The sequence below is a fragment of the Podarcis melisellensis genome (assembly GCF_964234715.1).
Source record: "Podarcis melisellensis genome assembly, chromosome: 15".
NCBI classification, from domain to species: domain Eukaryota; kingdom Metazoa; phylum Chordata; class Lepidosauria; order Squamata; family Lacertidae; genus Podarcis; species Podarcis melisellensis.
In genome coordinates, this window is record NC_138532.1 from 23,145,368 (window position 1) to 23,164,075 (window position 18,708).

Consider the following 18,708-nt stretch of genomic DNA (forward strand, 5'->3'; position numbering starts at 1 on the left):
TATAAAATAACAGTTGCAACAACATGTTACAGGTAAGTAAAAGTGTATCAGTTTTAGACCCCTAAGTAGCAGCAGTTGCCAGAACATTACCCTATTTGCCTCTACAGTGGTACCTCTGGTTAAGAACTTAATTCATTCTGGAGGTCCGTTTTTAACCTGAAACTGTTCTTAACCTGAGGTATCACTTTAGCTAATGGGGTTAGCAGAGTCTGTAACCTGAAGCATCTGTAACCTGAAGCGTCTGTAACCCTGTACATAGTTCCATCATTTCTGACATCGTGTTATAGCGGTATATCCAGTGGCGTAGCGTGGGGGGTGCAGGGGGGGCTGGCCGCACCGGGCGCAACATCTGGGGGTTAGGGTTAAGGAGCACAAATCCACGGGTTAGGGGGCGCAAATCCATGGGTTAGGGGGCGCAAATCCATGGGTTAGGGGGCGCAAATTACTTGCCTTGCCCCGGGTGCTGACAACCCATGCTACGCCACTGGGTATATCACCAGTGTTTCCCAACCTTTTTCCGACTGTGGCCCACTTCTGACTTTGTTTCCTTCCTGTGCCCCCATGGGTGTAGCCAAGAAGAGACAGAGGAGTAACTGCGCCACATAAGTAAAAATCAGTAAAAATCAATCCAAATCTGAGGTTCTGCACCCCTAATGAAATGCTATGCCCATGCCCCACCCCCATTCTAACAGTAGAAAGGTAACTATTTAAATGTTTTGTTTGGAAATAGAACATGATTTATTTACAATTTTTATAACTTGTACAATTACAAAAAAATATATGATAGGAACATAATGAAGTATTGTTGAAGCAGAAAAACATAGAATCATAGAGGTGTAGGAAAGTCATAGAATCCTGCGGTGTAGGAAAGTCAGCGAAAGTATCATCTGCTTAGAAACCTCCAAGGTAGGAGAGTCCAGAACCTCCCAAGGGAGATCCATCTTCCATGTATCATAAAAAGTAAACAACACTTATTTGACCCCAGTTATTTGACACAGAGGGGAGAAACCTACAAAAACAATCCAAAAGATGCACAGGGAGTTCTGTATATCTGGGAGCATTTTAAAAAGCAAGTGGTCCTCACTGACTGGGTGCAAAAGGATCTTGTCATCCGGAGGAGCACTGGCTGCCTATATAAAACACTATAGCCCCACACACCCTTACCTGGAAGTAATGCCCACTGAACTCAGGGCAGTTTTCTTCTGAGTAGACAGTTATTTATTAGATGCAAGTCAGCAGCACCAGACGACCCCAATTTCACCCCACGCCTTGCAGAGCTGGGTTGACACTGCCAAGGGGCCCTGCACCCCTCTGCAACATCCGAAGGCCCTGATCCACTAGGTGCTGGGGTGGGTTGCACCCTGTACCTTGCAGAGTCAGGCCCAGTGAAATATACTCAGAGTCGAGAGTGGATTTCATGCTCTTTATTCAGCTCATAGTGGTGAGGAGGAATGAAAGTCCCCTCAAAGTATCTGCTTTATATACATTATTTACACAATGGGCTGCATGTGATTGGCTAATTCCGGAATTCTCCTGTAGGCCAATCAGGTTGTGGATTCACTTCCATCTGGAGCTGGATTGGGTGGCTCCTGCAGACCAATCATACTGCTGCATTGTTCTAAGACCAATCAGACTGCTGCATTCTGAATCCTATTGTTCTGGGACCAATCAGACTGCTGCATTTTGGATCCTATTGTTCTAGGACCAATCAGACTGCTGCATTTTGGATCCTATTCAACTCAATACATAACACCCAGGCTGCCACTTGGCCCAGCACTGACAACAGCAACAAGCAGCTCCGGATTGCCCAGCCCTACCCATTGCCACCCCACCACCGCATTCACCTGACCTGGGGGTTCTGGATCATGGGCTGTAATGGTCAAAATGGGAGCCTCACCAGAAATGAACCCAGACTGCTTCAAGAAAACCCAGGAGGCAAAAAGGAGCACTAGGCCCTTGTGGGCTGCCCCCTTACCTTGGCAAGTGGATAGCCAGCCAATTAGATTTTGTTTTAAAAATGGGTTTTTTGCCTTCATTTCTCACTTCCCTCAGTGCCTCCCTAGTCTTGTGCTGTGGCCCCCCATTTATGCGATTTCACCTGTGGCCCCTTTGGAATATCCTGCCCCCCAAGTGGCTGTATGGCCCCCAGTTGGGAAACACTGGTATATTACAATGTTTAGCTGGCGATATATCACAACGTTGAAAACCAGACATCACTCAGCCCTAGTGGCAGAACAGAAACTGCATGTGCCCAATACTGGGCAGAACAGGAAGCGACACCTTCTTATATCCCTAGTTCAGCACCACCAGCTTTTCTTCTGTGAAATGGGCATGTATAGGATGGTGCTGTTGGGATTCATGCACACACATGTACATATGTGTAGACAAGAGACAAGAAACATCTACATACACAGACCATTCAGTACTGGACTCCTCAGGAAAAGAGCTGAACCCCGACAAATTACAACTGTCCTAGTAGTAAAAGAATTAATCAAGACAGCTGCAAAATGCAAAACGAGGGCTTAAATTGGCCCAGTAATTTAGCAAGGACAGATGTAAAAGAATAAAAGGATTGCTCCGGATAAATATTTGGAGCATAAGAAGATCTACAACAGCAGCTCCTTAGAACTTTTTGAGTACAGACTGGGTGCAAACATTAATTTCCCTATTTAGGCAAACCCTTCACTGATTTAAAGTAAGTTGTCATTTCAACAAGTCCAGATTTGTAGGATTCTTAATCTTTTTGCGCCACTCAGCTCCTCCATCCTCCTACATTAGTTTGGTGGCTTTTTAAAGCAGAATTCCCTCAAACACTCCAGAATATGCAGCAAAATAAATAAATAAATAAATAAACAATCAGAATTTGGGAGCAGAAACCTTCATTTTTTAAGATTTGACACCTTCATTTCCTCAGGAGCATTTTAGAGGAGCACACAAGGCCACGGGTTAAATATGTATGCCTCATCTATCTGGATAATTTGAACACGTTTTCGCTGAATAAATCAGCTTACTGCTTACTTGATGTATACAGTCTTCCTGCTGTTGGGCACATTATATAAGGAAGACTTCAAATGGTTTAACAAATTCCCTCAAGATGTGAACTTCAGCTTCCAAAAGCTGAAAGACACAAATCAGGTTTCAAGTTATCACAGTGCATTTCCCAGATATTACTCTTCAGCATCCTGTTTAGAACTAAGAGTGGCTAAAAGGAGAGAGAGAAGGAATACCCACCCCATGCACACTTGCAGAGACTGAAAGATGCTGTGATACACCCACCATATGATATGCATGTTCCTGCTGTGCCCAGTGCCAATATAGTATCTGGTCAAATGGTACTTGAGAGGTTCATATCCTACCAAATCGATATGACCAGCAAAGGACAGTATGCAAAGAGAAGAGTTGAGAGCAGCACCTTCAAAAGAGCCCTGCTGGATCAGGCCAGTGGCCATCTAGCCCAGGCATAGGCAAACTCGGCCCTCCAGATGTTTTGAGACTACAATTCCCATCATCCCTGACCACTGGTTGTGTTAGCTAGGGATGATGGGAGTTGTAGTCCCAAAACATCTGGAGGGCCGAGTTTGCCTATGCCTGATCTAGTCCGTCATCCTGTTCTCAGAGATCAGCCAGATGCCTATGGGAAGGTCATGAGCAGTACTCTCCCCACTTGTGATTCCCAACAGCTCATTCATATTCAGAGGAATATTGCCACCCACAGTGCAGGCGATACATGGCCGTCATGGCTAGTTCGTGCCTCCTGATGTAACTGCCAGGGTCCAAAAAACCTGGCAGGCCTCACATCTGGATTTTTGAGTCCCAGCTGCAGACTTGTCTGGTGGCAACAGCTGGGAAGTGGTGATTTTGATTCTTCACAGAGTGGAAGATATATAGGCAACATTCACACCATGCATTTAAGGCACTATGATACCACTTTAAACGGTCGTGACTTACCCCAAAGCATTCTGGGAACTGTAGTTTGTTAAGAGTGCTAAGTCATTAGGAGATCCCCTGTTCCCTTCACAGAGATCCTCAGAGTGGTTTAAACCTTCTTCACAGAGAATTCTGGGAACTGTAGATCTGTGAATGGAATGAAGCCCTCTTAACTATTCTCAGTGTCCTTTACAAATCCACAGCCCCCAGAATTATTTGCAGAAACCATGACGGTTTAAGGTGGTATCATAGTGCTTTAAATGAATGGTTTGAATGTGGCCATAATGTCAACACAATGGCATTATGAGAAAATAGTTTCTCACAAACAAGTAATGCCAGATGAATCTCATTTCTTTTTCTGATAGAGATACAAGCTTGGTAGAAAAGGGGAATGCTATGGATGTAGTGTATCTTGGTTTCAGTTAAGGCTTTTGACAAAGTCCCCCCTGATCTTCTTGCAGAGAATTTGGGAAAATGTGGACTAGACAATATAACTTTTAACTAGATTTGTAAATGGTTGACAGAGTGAACCCAAAGAGTGCTCACTAACAGTTCCTCATCATCTCAAAAAAGATGACAAGTGAGGTGCCCAGGGTTCTGTTCTGGGCCCGTTGTTGTTCAACATATTTATAAATGATTTGATGAAGGTACTGAGGGGATGCTCATCCAGTTTGCAGATGACACCAACCTCGGAGGAGTAGCCAATGCCGCTAAGTACAAAATTGGAATTAAATATGACCTTAACATATCGGAGAACTGGGCCAAAACTAACAAAATTAATTTCAATAGGAACAAATGTAAGGTTCTCCACTTAGGCAGAAAGAACCAGCTGCACAAATATAAGATGGGGGACACTTGGATTGCCAGTAATACATGTGAAAAGGATCTAGGGGTCTTAGTAAACTACAAGCTTAACACGAGTCAACAGTGTGATGCAGCAGCAAAAAAGCTATTGCTGTTCTAGGCTACATCAACAGAAGCATAGTGTCTTGATCAAGGGAAATAATAGTCCTACTCTATTCTGCCTTGGCCAGACTACATCTGGAGTACTGTGTCCAATTCTGGGCACCACAGTTTAAGAAGGATATTGAGAAACTGGAATGTGTGCAGAGTGGGGTGACCAAGATGATCAAAGGTCTGAAAACCAAGCATTATGAGGAACAGTTGAAGGAATTGGGTATGTTTCACTGCAGATGGTGACAGCAGTCACGAAATTAAAAAAACACCTGCTTCTTGGGAGGATAGCAATGACAAACCTAGACAGCATCTTAAAAAGTAGAGACATCACCTTGCTGACAAAGGTCTGTATAGTTAAAGCTATGGTTTTCCCAGTAGTGATGTATGGAAGTGAGAGCTGGACCATCAAGAAGGGTGATCGCCGAAGAATTGATGCTTTTGAATTATGGTGCTGGAAGAGACTCTTGAGAGTCCCATGGACTGCAAGAAGACCAAACCTCTCCATTCTGAAGGAAATCAGCCCTGAGTGCTCCTGGAAGGAGAGATCGTGAAGCTGAGGCTCCAATACTTTGGCCACCTCATGGGAAGAGAAGACTCCCTGGAAAAGACCCTGATGTTGGGAAAGATTGAGAGCACAAGGAGAAGGGGATGACAGAGGACGAGATGGTTGGACAGTGTTCTCTAAGCTACCAGCATGAGTTTGACCAAACTGCGGGAGGCAGTGGAAGACAGGAGTGCCTGACGTGCTCTGGTCCATGGGGTCATGAAGAGTCCATCACGACTAAACAACTAAACAACAACAACAAGCCTGGTAAAGAGGAGACCAAGAGGAGATATGATAGCCATCTGAAGGGCTGTCACATGGAAGATGAAGGCTTGTTTTCTCCTGCTCCAGAGACTAGGATCCAAATCAATGGCTGATAGTCACAAGGAAGGAGATTTTGGCTAAACATCAGGAAGAACTTCTTGACAACAAGAGCTGTTTGACAGTGAAACAGACTCCCATGAAAGGTGGTGCACTGTCCTTCCTTGGAGGTTTTTAAGCAGATGTTAAGTGACCGTCTGTCGTGTAAGATTCCTGGATTGCAGGGGTTTGGGCTAGATGACCCTTTGGGACGCCTCCAACTTTACAAGTCAATGCTTCTATAATTCTATGACTTCCCAGACTCACTTGCAGCCACAGGGGTTGCCTGCATCTGGGCAAAGGGATAGGCAGAAATGGGAGGGTCACTGGGATGGGCAAAAGGGTACATTGTCACAGAATATCCTGTAAGGTGGATAAATACTAAACAGGAGGTGCTCACAGCAAACTTCAGGCCTGTTAAATGTCATGACGGATTTTCCACAAAGAAAAAGAAAACACTAAGAAACCACCCTGAGATCTTCGGGGAAAGGGCGGTATATAAATTTAAGAAATAACCACAAAATCTGGAGAGTGCTTCTTGGGCAGAACATACAGTGGTGCCTCGCAAGACGAAATTAATTCGTTCCGTGAGTCTTTTCGTCTTGCGCGGTTTTTCGTCTTGCGAAGCACGGTCAGTCGCAACTGCACCTCTTCAAGCGGTTTTAAGAAAAAAGGAAACAAACTCGCAAGACGTTTTCATCTTGCGAAGCAACTCAAAAAACGAAAAACCCTTTCGTCTTGCGCATTTTTTGTCTTGCGAGGGATTCGTCTTGTGAGGTACCACTGTATTGAGAAATTTCAGGGCAAGCCGAAAGAGTTTTTGATAGCTGGTAATGAAACTGGGTTGGCCCTAGGCCCATGTTCACGAGTCCTTACCGACTGCACTGTTGCCAAGTCTCCAGAGTAAATGAATAAAAAGAAAGTTTTTTGGGGGGAGGGAGCGGAGTGGTGATCAGCCGGATTGTGCCAAAGCAGCCTGTTTTTGCAGCATGCAAGAAGTAGCCAAAATCCACGTGTGAGTCAGAATGGGGCTGATCCACTGAAACAGATGGTGTGTGGTTAATTCAGTGAACAAAGGAGTAACGACTACAGCATGTAACCTGCCTTTAAAGCTAATGGGAACCTTACTGACCACATTTTCTTTCCCAGTAAAATATGGACTCAATTATAAGGAGCCATAATCTCTGCCTAAAAGCAAATGTATGAAGCTCTGCAGTAGGGCATGTGCCCAAGGTGTATCACGTGACTATCCCCACTCTTAAAAAAAAAATGGGGGGAGAGGGCAGAAAGGTCCATGGCCCATATATGGGTAGAGATGTCAGAACAAGGAGGAACCAAGTGTTTTTGCTGGGATTCCCCAAGGCTGTGTAGGAATCTCTGAAGCATCATCAACAGTATGGGACAGTGAGGGTCAAAGCAGACAGGATGTTAAAGGTGTTATTAGATTTAATGAGCACTTTTCAAAAATGTAAGCAGCCATATTGGTGGGGGGGGGGCAGCAAAAAGGACCTATGTGGTGGGGATTTATTCCTTCACTCTCCCATGCTGCTGATAGAAATGATAGCCCACTTATGTGTGTAAAGACAGCAGCTAGGATTCTTTATGCAAAAAAATGAAAGGAAGAAATAGTTCCCACCAAAGAAGAATGGGTGAGCAAAGTGATTGACTTTGAGGCATTGGCAAAGCTATCAGCTAAAAAAAAGAGAGAACCTAATGAGGATTGTTTTGTGGAAGAATGGAAGACTTTTGGGGGGCTATCTAAAGAAATATTGCAATATGATGAAATTGTGAGCAGAATTCGAACCACGAGCAGCAGAAGGAATGAGAGGTTATTGTATTATTGTTATGGTATGAGAGAGCGAAAAGATAGGTTGCGGAAAATGGGAGAAATACAAAACACCATGGAAAATGAGATGGAAAGTTGACAAAACAAAACAACAAATTGTTATGTATTTGAATGTGTGTGTGTTGAAATTTCATAAAATGTAACCTCTTTTTTTAAAAAAGTACCCTACTCCCCATGTTTACATTGAAAAGAAAGGTCCTATTTGCACCAATACGGGGGGCAGGCAGGGTTCAGAATCATAATGAGGAGAAAGAAGCAAACTCCCGTTCATTGCAACCCCAGTCCTATGTGGGGCCCCACTGTAGTTATCATTTAAAAGCCACCATCAGATGTATTAACACACTTAACATTTAGTTTAACATCTTTCTAGGGAAAGATGAAGTTTACCCAACACACTGCATTAGCCCGTTGCATAAACTGATTTGATTCAAAATTGGGAAAGGAGTACGACAAGGCTGTATATTGTCTCCCTGCTTATTTAACTTATATGCAGAATTCATCATGAGAAAGCCTGGGCTGGATGAATCCCAAGCTGGAATTAAGATTGCTGGAAGAAATATCAACAACTTCAGATATGCAGATGACACAACCTTGATGGCAGAAAGTGAGGAGGAATTAAAGAACCTTTTAATGAGGGTGAAAGAGGAGAGCGTAAAATATGGTCTGAAGCTCAACATCAAGAAAACTAAGATCATGGCCACTGGTCCCATCACCTCCTGGCAAATAGAAGGGGAAGAAATGGAGGCAGTGAGAGATTTTACTTTCTTGGGCTCCATGATCACTGCAGATAGTGACAGCGGTCATGAAATTAAAAGACGCCTGCTTCTTGGGAGAAAAGTAATGACAAACCTAGACAGCATCGTAAAAAGCAGAGACATCACCTTGCCGACAAAGGTCTGTATAGTTAAAGCTATGGTTTTCCCAGTAGTGATGTATGGAAGTGAGAGCTGGACCATAAAGAAGGCTGATCACCGAAGAATTGATGTTTTTGAATTATGGTGCTGGGGGAGACTCTTGAGAGTCCCAGGGACTGCAAGAAGATCAAACCTATTCATTCTGAAGGAAATTAGCCCTGAGTGCTCACTGGAAGGACAGATTGTGAAGCTGAGGCTCCAATACTTTGGCCACCTCATGAGAAGAGAAGACTCCCTGGAAAGACCCTGATGTTGGGAAAGATTGTGGGCACAAGTAGAAGGGGACGGCAGAGGACGAGATGGTTGGACAGTGTTCTCTAAGCCAGTGTTTCCCAACCTTGGGCCTCCAGCTGTTTTTGGACTACAACTCCCATCATCCCTAGCTAGCAAGACCAGTGGTCAGGGATGATGGGAATTGTAGTTCAAAAACAGCTGGAGGCCCAAGGTTGGGAAACACTGCTCTAAGCTACCAGCATGAGTTTGACCAAACTGCGGGAGGCAGTGGAAGACAGGAGTGCCTGAGATCCTCTGGTTCATAGGGTTATGAAGAGTCGGACACGACTAAATGACTAAACAACAACAACAACATCTAGCTTGGCCCAAGAACTTAAGTTTACCCAACACACTGCACTAGCCCATTGCATAAAACTCTTTTGCCATCAGAAATGAAGTTGGCAAGGGCCTGGCCAGCTCCTTCTCAGCACCCGCTTCCCTCTTACGCTGAATGAGAGCAAAGTTAAGTTTTACAGGATGCTTTGAAATATCAATGTAATTGGCAACCCTCTGTGTTTGGACGGCATTCACCAGTGAAGTATTCCACTTCTCTGGGTCTTCCTGCCAGGAAAATTAGTAGCCTTTGATTGAGCGTCTAAAAGAAATATGGAGGGCAAATGAAGAAATGTTTGGCATCAAAGCATTTGGTGGGAGACTCCCAGGAGTAGACTTGTAAATCATGCTTGCTTGACCCTAGGCAGGTTATTCATGCTGCCTTCTACTGAGTCAGACTGTTGCTCCAGTTAGCTCAATAGTGTCTACACTAACTGGCAGTGGCTCTCCAGGGCTTCAGGGACATCGTCTTTCATACCCACCAACCATTCTATAATTAAAATAGGGACATCCCATTCAATAACAATAACAACTATTTTATTATTTGTACTCCGCCCATTTGACTGCCTTGCCTCAACCACTTTGGGCAGCTTCTAAAAGATATAAAAACGTAATAACACATTACACATTTAAAAAAACCTTCGCTATATATGGCTGCCCTCAGTTGTCTTCTAAAGGTTGTACAGTGGTACCTCGGGTTACATACGCTTCAGGTTACATATGCTTCAGGTTACAGACTCCACTAACCCAGAAATAGTGCTTCAGGTTAAGATCTTTGCTTCAGGATAAGAACAGAAATTGGGCTCCGGCGGCAGCAGGAGGCCCCATTAGTTAAAGTGATGCTTCAGGTTAAGAACAGTTTCAGGTTAAGAACGGACCTCCGGAACGAATTAAGTACTTAACCCGAGGTACCACTGTACAGTTACTTATCTCCTTGACTCAAGGGTTGCATGGCTCCATGCCTTCCAATATTTTGCTGATGAAAACAGGGATGTCCTAACTAAAAGCAGGACACTCCAGGATCAATTCATGAAACTGGGATGGCTTCTGTAAATCCAGGACTGTCTCTGGAAAAGAGGGTCTTGTCTTTCTCAGCTCTCTCTCTGGAGCTATCAGGGATCAAATCTGGTACTTTCTGAATGTCAAACAGATGTCACTACCCCAAATCTCATCTCTGCCTTTGCCTCTCTGATTCTGGCCAAGCACGTTTTGGAAATGAGATATGCTGACGATTTGCTGCCAGCTCTTGGGAATGGAGAAGATCATGAGTAATGGGCATTGGGTGACAGCTGCTGGAACCAAGGAGGCCTTGAATTCTATGTACCAACTGCAGATTTATTATTATTATTAACTTTATGGCATTAACAAAGAAAGAGTGCACCAACCACAAGGATCTCCTCCCCATTTCTATTTAGAGGCCGGGGCAATTCCCCACCTCCCCCACCCCCGGCACCACCACAATGCTCTGAGTCGTAAATCCATGCTTTCCCTACACAACCTCTCAGTACAGGCATAAGGGATTTATACATCTGTGAAGCATATGAGGGGGATTTTCTCATATAAGAGATATATTGTCACACAGCATTTCCCAGACTGAGTCTGAGGACTGCGCAAGAGAGAGAGAGACTTCCATCGAAGTGCTCTAGACAAATAAATCTGCTGAAATTAAAATTTCAGGGTTTATAAAATATTAAATAATTGGCATTTCCATTTCCAAGAGTGCCTTTCATCACCAGGCTTCCTCCTATGGAGCACTTATCGCAGCAATTGTTCCCGGGATCGGAGGCACTGCATATTCATACCCACTCAGAGAACTCTTGAAAGGAAGCAAGGCCATGTTGGAGAGTGGAGCTCATAAACCATCCAGAGGCTGAACCAGAATCGCATATACATTGCTACTGCCCCTTGTGTAGGACTGGATGGTGCAATAAGCCAGGAGTGAGTAATCTCAGGCCTAGGGGCCCAGTGTGGCCCTCCAAACCTCTCTGTCCAACTCCTTGGAGCCCCCACATGCATGCCCCTCCAAGCCACACGCCTCACCAGTCCTGCTCCATCCCTACCTCAAGCACTTTTTAATGGCTGGAATGTGACCTTGGACTGTGATAATGCCCTTTGATTGTCTGGAAGGAAGGTGGGGGGGGGACACAAGAAGCTGCCCTATGCCACACCAGACCATTGGGTCCATCTAGCTCAGTATTGCCTACACTACCTGGTCTACAGGGTTAAACCACAGAGCCTAGGACTTGCAGATCAGAAGGTCGGCGGTTTGAATCCCCGCAGTGGGGTGAGCTCCCATTGTTCGGTCCCTGCTCCTGTCAACCTAGCAGTTCGAAAGCACATCAAAGTGCAAGTGGATAAATAGGTACCTCTCCGGTGGGAAGGTAAACGGAATTTCCGTGCGCTGCTCTGGTTCACCAGAAGTGGCTTAGTCATGCTGGCCACATGACCCGGAAGCTGTACGCTGGCTCCCTCAGCCAATAAAGTGAGATGAGCTCCGCAACCCCAGAGTCGGCCATGACTGGACCTAATGGTCAGGGGTCCCTTTACCTTTACCTGGTCTACACTACTCTGACTCCAGAGATACAACATGGGACCTACTTTCCCTTTTGATTTATACCCAAAGTGGCACAATGCGTATGGAGCAATACACACAGTGTTAGCTCAGCATTACTACTAAATAAAAACTTGTCCTGCCACATGGCAGGAGGAAGACATGAGCATTTGATTAGCTGGAAAAACACATATTGGGTTGTTTTGCTTTTTAAATGGCTTTTCACCTGCCACACTGCAGCACTCCTGGAAGTGGATGAAACAAGCAGTTCATCAAAATAATGTGTCCTAGTTCAGACATGCATGTAGTGCTCCTTGGGCCGGGTCAGTCTAAGCTGGAATCCAACATGGTGGCAACAGCTTTGGTGAGATCCACCTGGTGTTGCCTTGTCAGACAGTCACCTGTTTGTCCCAAGCCACTGGCTGAAGACCTGTGGCCCATAGGATCAAGGTATGCATTGTTCCACCCATTTGGGCCTCTTGCCCACCCACCAAAGCATCATCATTTCAAAATGTCAGATTACCTGGGTTTATGTTCTGGCTACTGTACTTCTGACTCAAGACAATATTGCTAGATAAGAGGTTAAATTTGAGCTGTTCAGAACTAAACATTTGGGAGCAGGCAGCAAATTAGGTTGGATTTTTTTTAAGTGTTTGGAATCCAAACTCGTTTTGAGTCAACATTTGCCCCCCAAAATTAGCTGCATTGGCATATTATTTATAGCACTGTTACACATGCTTGCCCAAAGAGACCAATGTTTTGAAAAGTCTAGTAAAACTTGGGCATAAAGAGGGCAAACCTGGTCATTCCAATCTTAACTTCTGTTCTTTACATTTTAAATTTGCAAAGGTTTTTTTATGTCCTCATGAAAATTCACTAGCATTCTGGGCAGATTTCTCCCAATATGCACATTTTTGTCTATAATTTTTTGCAAAGTGGTCTTCCTTTATATAATGCATCTTTTGGTAGGTTGTTAAATTACTGAAATGTGCTCTGTGTGGGGCATCCCTTGGGTCTGGTTCGGAAGGCCCACCTGACGCAGAATGCAGTGACTGTTGGTGGGGGCATTTGGCCAACAACATGTGAGACCATCATTAAAACATCTGCACTGGCTTCCCACCTACTTCCAAGCCAGGTTCAGGGTCCTTGTATTAAATTATAAAGCCCTGAATAACTTAGGTCCACAGTACCCTCACATTCCTGCTTCTTCACTGATTTCATCTGCAGAAGTGCCATTGGTCATTTCCCAAGCTGGCAAGCTTCATTTGACAACAAAAAACTGAGCTCATCAACAGCCCAGTATCTGCCAATACAAATTCAGCAGGCGTGTTCTGATTCATCTTTTAAATGCCTGCTGGAATGTTTTCTATTCTGTCAGGTTTATGCAAGCAATTCAGAATACATCTTTCCATAACAATTTGCTGATATTAACTTTTTATATTACGGTTTTAATAATTGTTGTAAACCGCTTTGCTATTTTTTATGAATAGCAGTATATAAATATTTTAATAAATAAAATAATTTCCCACTTATTATATGCATTTCCATGCACACTTTACCCCACCATGTGCTCATTGCAAAATTCAGAGAAATGCAAATTTTGAAAGATGGCTGTGTTTGCTTATTGTTTCAAAAAGGGCAAATTGGGTAGGTTTGGCTTTAAACTGAAGTAAATGTCTTCCCCATCTCTACTTCAGCACTCAGAATTATTCTCGACATCTTGAACTTGTTGCCCTCTCCTCCCCTTCTTCACCGCCACTATCCGCTGCAAGCCGTACCACCATGACAGAAATAAATTAGCCAGAGCTACAGGTCACACCTTTGAGGGCAGTAAGCGCTCAGTGCAGAACCAACAGACAAAACAGAAACCTGGAGAAAGCAGGAGGAATGTGGCTGCCCTGATGACTTGACGAAAGCCCAGACAAAATAATTGTTGGCATAATATAACAGACTCTAGAGATAGAAATGATTGTCGCATGGCAGAATTGTTCCTGGAGGACTACTTTACTGCTTCATATTGTAGGAGGCTGCGCACACATCACATGAAAACATGTTCTTCTATTCCATTACATAATTAAAAATTAAAAAATCCTTAACCTAGACAAGTAGCAAGTCAAGAAGGATATCCTTACTCCCTGACAAGCTAGTTTTCTATGGGGGAGATCAGGGGACAGGGATGGAGGAGCATTCAATGATTTGATTTCCTACTGTGGTGCAGCCCAGACACAGACTGACATCCTTTAAAAAATCTCCAGCATTTTAAAGCAAATTTCTCCATATGTGTGTGTTCTTGTATGCAATCTCCTCTAATATACACATCCTTGCAATGCATTTTTGTATGTTGGTTTCACTAATACGTGAATTTTTATGCACAATTTATTATAGCATGTGCATCTTTGTACACCTTACTTCCTAAATTTGGAGGAATGTGAATTTTAAAGGACGGCTGCATTTCAGTTTGTGCACTTTTTTGAGAGGGGCCAACCAGGAAGGTTCACCTTTCAAGGGGAACTGAATCAAACTTCTTCCCCATTCCTACTGAAGAGCCGCTTGAAAGAGCCACAAACTTTGAAGTGCTCATCAAGTTGGTGTCTCTTTCTTGCACAACTTCCACACCTCTGCGCATCACAGCAATAGCTCAATAATGGTAAGAGAAAGAGATTTGCACACTGTAGCACTGGCAAAGCTATTATCAGTCGACAAGGGCCAGCAGTCTTGCAGAACCTCACCATTTCCATGGTCACAAAACCAGAATGTTTGAAGCCGACCCTTGGGAAACATTCAGCTGTATAGTTTTAGGAATTCTTACCCCATCCTTCAGCACAAATACTTTCAAAGGGTCTCCTAATCAACCCTGAAAAGTAGGCTATACTGACCTAGGGATACCCACTGAGCTTTGTGAGTGCAGATTTGAACATGGGTCTCACTTATCTGGCATGTGAACCACCATGCCATATTGACTCATGATCTGAAACTTGCTATTCTGTAACTTTTCCATGCACATGTCCCTGAGTGTTTAAGATCAGTTTGGGAAAAGAGATAAACTTCCTGCTGGCTGTGGACAAGGCTCAGCAACCATTACAGTGATACCTCAGGTTACAGATGCTTCAGGTTACAGACGCTTCAAGTTACAGACTCCGCTAACCCAGAAATAGAGCCTCGGGTTAAGAACTTTGCTTCAGGATGAGAACAGAAATCATGCTGTGGCAGCGGGAGGCCCCATTAGCTAAAGTGATGCTTCAGGTTAAGAACAGACCTCCAGAACGAATTAAGTTCTTACCCCGAGGTACCACTGTACATTCATCTTCCAAATTGTATAATACAGTACAGTACTATGAAAAATCCAGTACAAAAGTAAAGATTCCTTGCCTTCGTCTCCTTTTCCTGATGAGTCACAAATGAAAATGCATTCAGTTTAATTTCTACTAGCAGCTAACTTCAATAGGTCTACTCTGAGTAGGACTAGCTTTGACTAGCTTTTGATTCTGCACAGCACCAGACTTGGGCACAGAATACAATTTCCTAAGAATCTCAGCCTTCGTTTTAAAAAAAATCACCACTGCCACCAAGTTTCTAGACCTTATTATTGTTGAGCAGCTTTCAAGTAATGCTGTGAGAAAACACTCATCCAAAGAGAACTCTCAGCCAAACTGGAGGGAGGATTTGGGAACAAAAGAGGGAGAAAGCCTGCCCTTCTTTCAAATTTGGGGGGCTGGATTGGAGCCGGGGGGGTTAACCTTACCAACACTCCTAGTAGGTTCCTGTCCATTCCCCCAGCTCCAGAAAGGCTGGGAGCTGCTGATTCAACAGTGAGTCAGCAAAAGAGATGATATAGGGAGGCTCCACCCCTTGCTGAGTCACACTGATGCTTCCCTGAGTTTTCTACCTCCTCCCAAGTAGCTGGCCAGGCACTTCATCTGTGGCCCTGAGGCTTCTGCCTGGTTCACTATCACCTCTGCTCTTGTGGTTCAAGGATCCAGGGGAGCAGGCAGTGAACAAGTGAGGCTTTTGAAAGCTATCCAAGAATGCAGGCAATGAGTGTGGATACCTCCAGCCTTGCAGGTGGAACATCTTGGGACAAAAGCTTACATCCATCCAAGATTGTAGAGATTCTGTGGACAATCCTGCTTCAACCAGAAAGAATGTCCAAGGGCCACCAGAAGATGGGCCTCATCTCAAGGATGCTTTCTCTGGGCCTCCAAAGAACCCCATCCTGAGCACTCCCAATTCTCCCGCACCTACACCTGTGCTCCCTGGGCCTCAGGAGTGAAGGCAGCAGTGGCCCTGGTGGAAGGCCACCAGTCGGACTGCCAGACTGCTCACTCGCTAGTGTCTACTTGGGAGGAAATAGAGAGAAGACATCATTGGAAGCAGTGGCCCAAGCCTTTCAAGCAGAGGAGGAGGAGGGTCTTTGTAAATCTGGCACACTTGCAGCACTTTGTGCTGCAAAGTTTTGTTGCAGGTCCCACTTGGTCCTTTACCAAAGGTGTCATGGGCTTTGAAGACACTCAAACTCAGGATGCAAGGGAGAAATGTGCTAAGAGGAAGGCATGCTTGGCAAATCCACACCCTGATCAACTCCTGCCCCAAAACTCCACTGTGGAAGGACCTGTGGATCCAGAATTGGCCTCCACAGTCACTTACGGACTCACTGTTAAAACCATGTTTATGGAAGACAATCTTACCTGGCTACGAGTGATTGCCAAAGAAGGAGGAGGTGCTTGCTTTCAAATGCCCTTTGTGTCAGAATGGCATCCCTACTTTCATGTGTTATCTTTTGATTACTTTACATGCCAGGGTTTGGGGGTCCTTTTTTGTTTTAGAAAAAAGGGTTCCGACATTCACCATGAAGTTGTTACAGTAAGTGCCACACTTTTAACAATTGGGGGGGGTACCAGTACTGCGTACCCTTGAGACCCCCCCAGGAAAAAAAGCACTCCTAGACAAACCAGTCCCATAAAATAATAAGACCCATCTTAATGGAAGGAATGTGATCAGTTGCACATGCTAGAGATACACCAGGCCTAGAGCTGCAACAAGAATGCAGGGCCCAGCACCAGCTGGCCTCTCCTGGTCACTCTGCACACTGCAAAGAACAGCTTCACCTGTTGGATTTCTACAAAGCACCTTGTAAAAAGAACCCAATAACCCATCCCTCAACCAGCATTCCACTCAATGTCCAGCCTGATGTCCCTAGGCTCCAGAGGTGCCCAGATGTTGTTGGACTCCAACTCCCATCAGCCCCAGCCAATATGGCCAATGGTCAGGGAAGTTGGGAGTTCAGTCCAAACACACCTGGAGGACAACAGCTTCTCCATCCCTACTCTGGAGACTCACAAACAGGGGGGGGGGGGCAAATGCAAAAAAAGAAAACAAAAACAAAACAAAAATCCTGTGAAGGCCTTCAAAACATAGAGAATTCCTCCAGATGACTTCACTATCTAAAACTGAAGATAGATACACATTCTCTCTCTCTCTCTCTCTCTCTCTCTCTCTCTCACACACACACACACACACACACAGGATCCATTTGTTTCTCATCACAAGTATTTGACATGAACTATAGACACAATCTGGTTACAAATAAGGCTACTTTTGTCATTGGAGTATATTGTCCTAAGTTTCTCCTTCTTAAAAAGGAGACATGAAATACAATTAGACAGACCTTTGCAAACTGAAACCCCTTGGCTTTAATTCTCCTCAAATAATCTCTTTTTGGACAACTCCATTTCAGAAGAAAAGTCTCTGTCCCCACCCCCAACATGAACTCTACACTCCTTTTCTTCCAATTTCAAAATGCACTTTAAAACATGAACATAGGATGTTGAGGCACTTTGGTGACATCAAAGTGAAAATAACATCTAAAGTGATCCTTGTGGGTAGGGTGGGAGAATAAAGAGATCTCTTTCTTCCCGTTAATACAATAAGCAATATGAAAAGCACAGCAGAAAAGCCCCAATGTCCACTAACATCAGCATTCCTATCAAGAAACTATAGTAGATTTAAATTTGTTCAGCAACTTTTCCAGGGTTTATCAATCAATGAAGACCCCAAAACTTCACTGTGAGAAAGGGGAAAAGATTCTTTTTAAAAACACGAAAGATAAATACCCTTTTTGACAAACTCTGCAGAAACCACAAGAAATTTTTCCAGCTCAGCAATCCTTCTCATTTGCAGAGTAAATCTTTTTATGCCATTTTTTTTAAAAAGAGTAGGAGAAACATTTTCCCAATGTCCCCCCCTCCCTTTAAAATATCATAACCTGGAGAAGCAAGCAGCTGTTTTGGTTAGGTCAGCAAATGGCTAAAGAGTTTCTCCTAGTCTCTTATCAAGTTTGAAAGGGAAGCAGTTAAAGACTTGGGTCCGCCACATCAATAAATAAAAACTTGCAAAACGCTCCTGGTTCGATGGTGTTAATAATACTGACCTGCATTGTATGCATTCCACCAGTAGCAAACTCTTCTCCTTTTCTCCCTCCCTCCCCAAAGACACACATTTGTGTTCAATCAGAACAGCACAAAAGAAATCAGCAAATTGTCTTCGTCTTAGCTACGTACAGTTCCCAACTTCTCCTGGATGCTACGGAAAGGAAAGCTGCCCCCGACGAAGGTATTCTTTCCACTTTGAAAAGTAAAATCCACTCTTTTTTTTTTTCTTTCCCTGAGCGAGTTCAAATGTCGGGCTTGCCAGGCTGCAGTGAAAGGCTCTCTCAGTGGACAGGCAGAGTTCTGAACCGGTTGCATATCACACACTTAATGAGCATCGCCTTCTTCCCAGTGGTTACTCCTAGGGGAAGTTACACCTCCACATCTCCTCCAGAAGCCAGGAATGCAGATGAAACCAAAGTCCAGAAAAAAACCCTCCATCAATAGCTAGACACGCCCCCCCCGGCATGCACACACACACACACATACACACTCCCGGGTCAAGGAATGCAAATTGCAACTTCCAAGTCCGTTTGTCAAAAAGGACACGGGTGTTTTTTTAAAAATATACTTTCCTC

The 18,708-nt window shown here is 44.2% G+C and overlaps 1 long non-coding RNA gene across 1 annotated transcript in view; it reads right to left on the minus strand.

Annotated features, from left to right (window-relative positions):
* Positions 1-18,391, minus strand: part of LOC309357742 — an 89,913-nt gene extending 71,522 nt beyond the window's left edge. Inside the window, exon 1 of the long non-coding RNA XR_014163219.1 lies at positions 18,133-18,391. This is a non-coding gene — a long non-coding RNA (uncharacterized lncRNA). The remainder of the gene's footprint in view (positions 1-18,132) is intronic.
* Between the last annotated feature and the right edge of the window lie 317 nt (positions 18,392-18,708).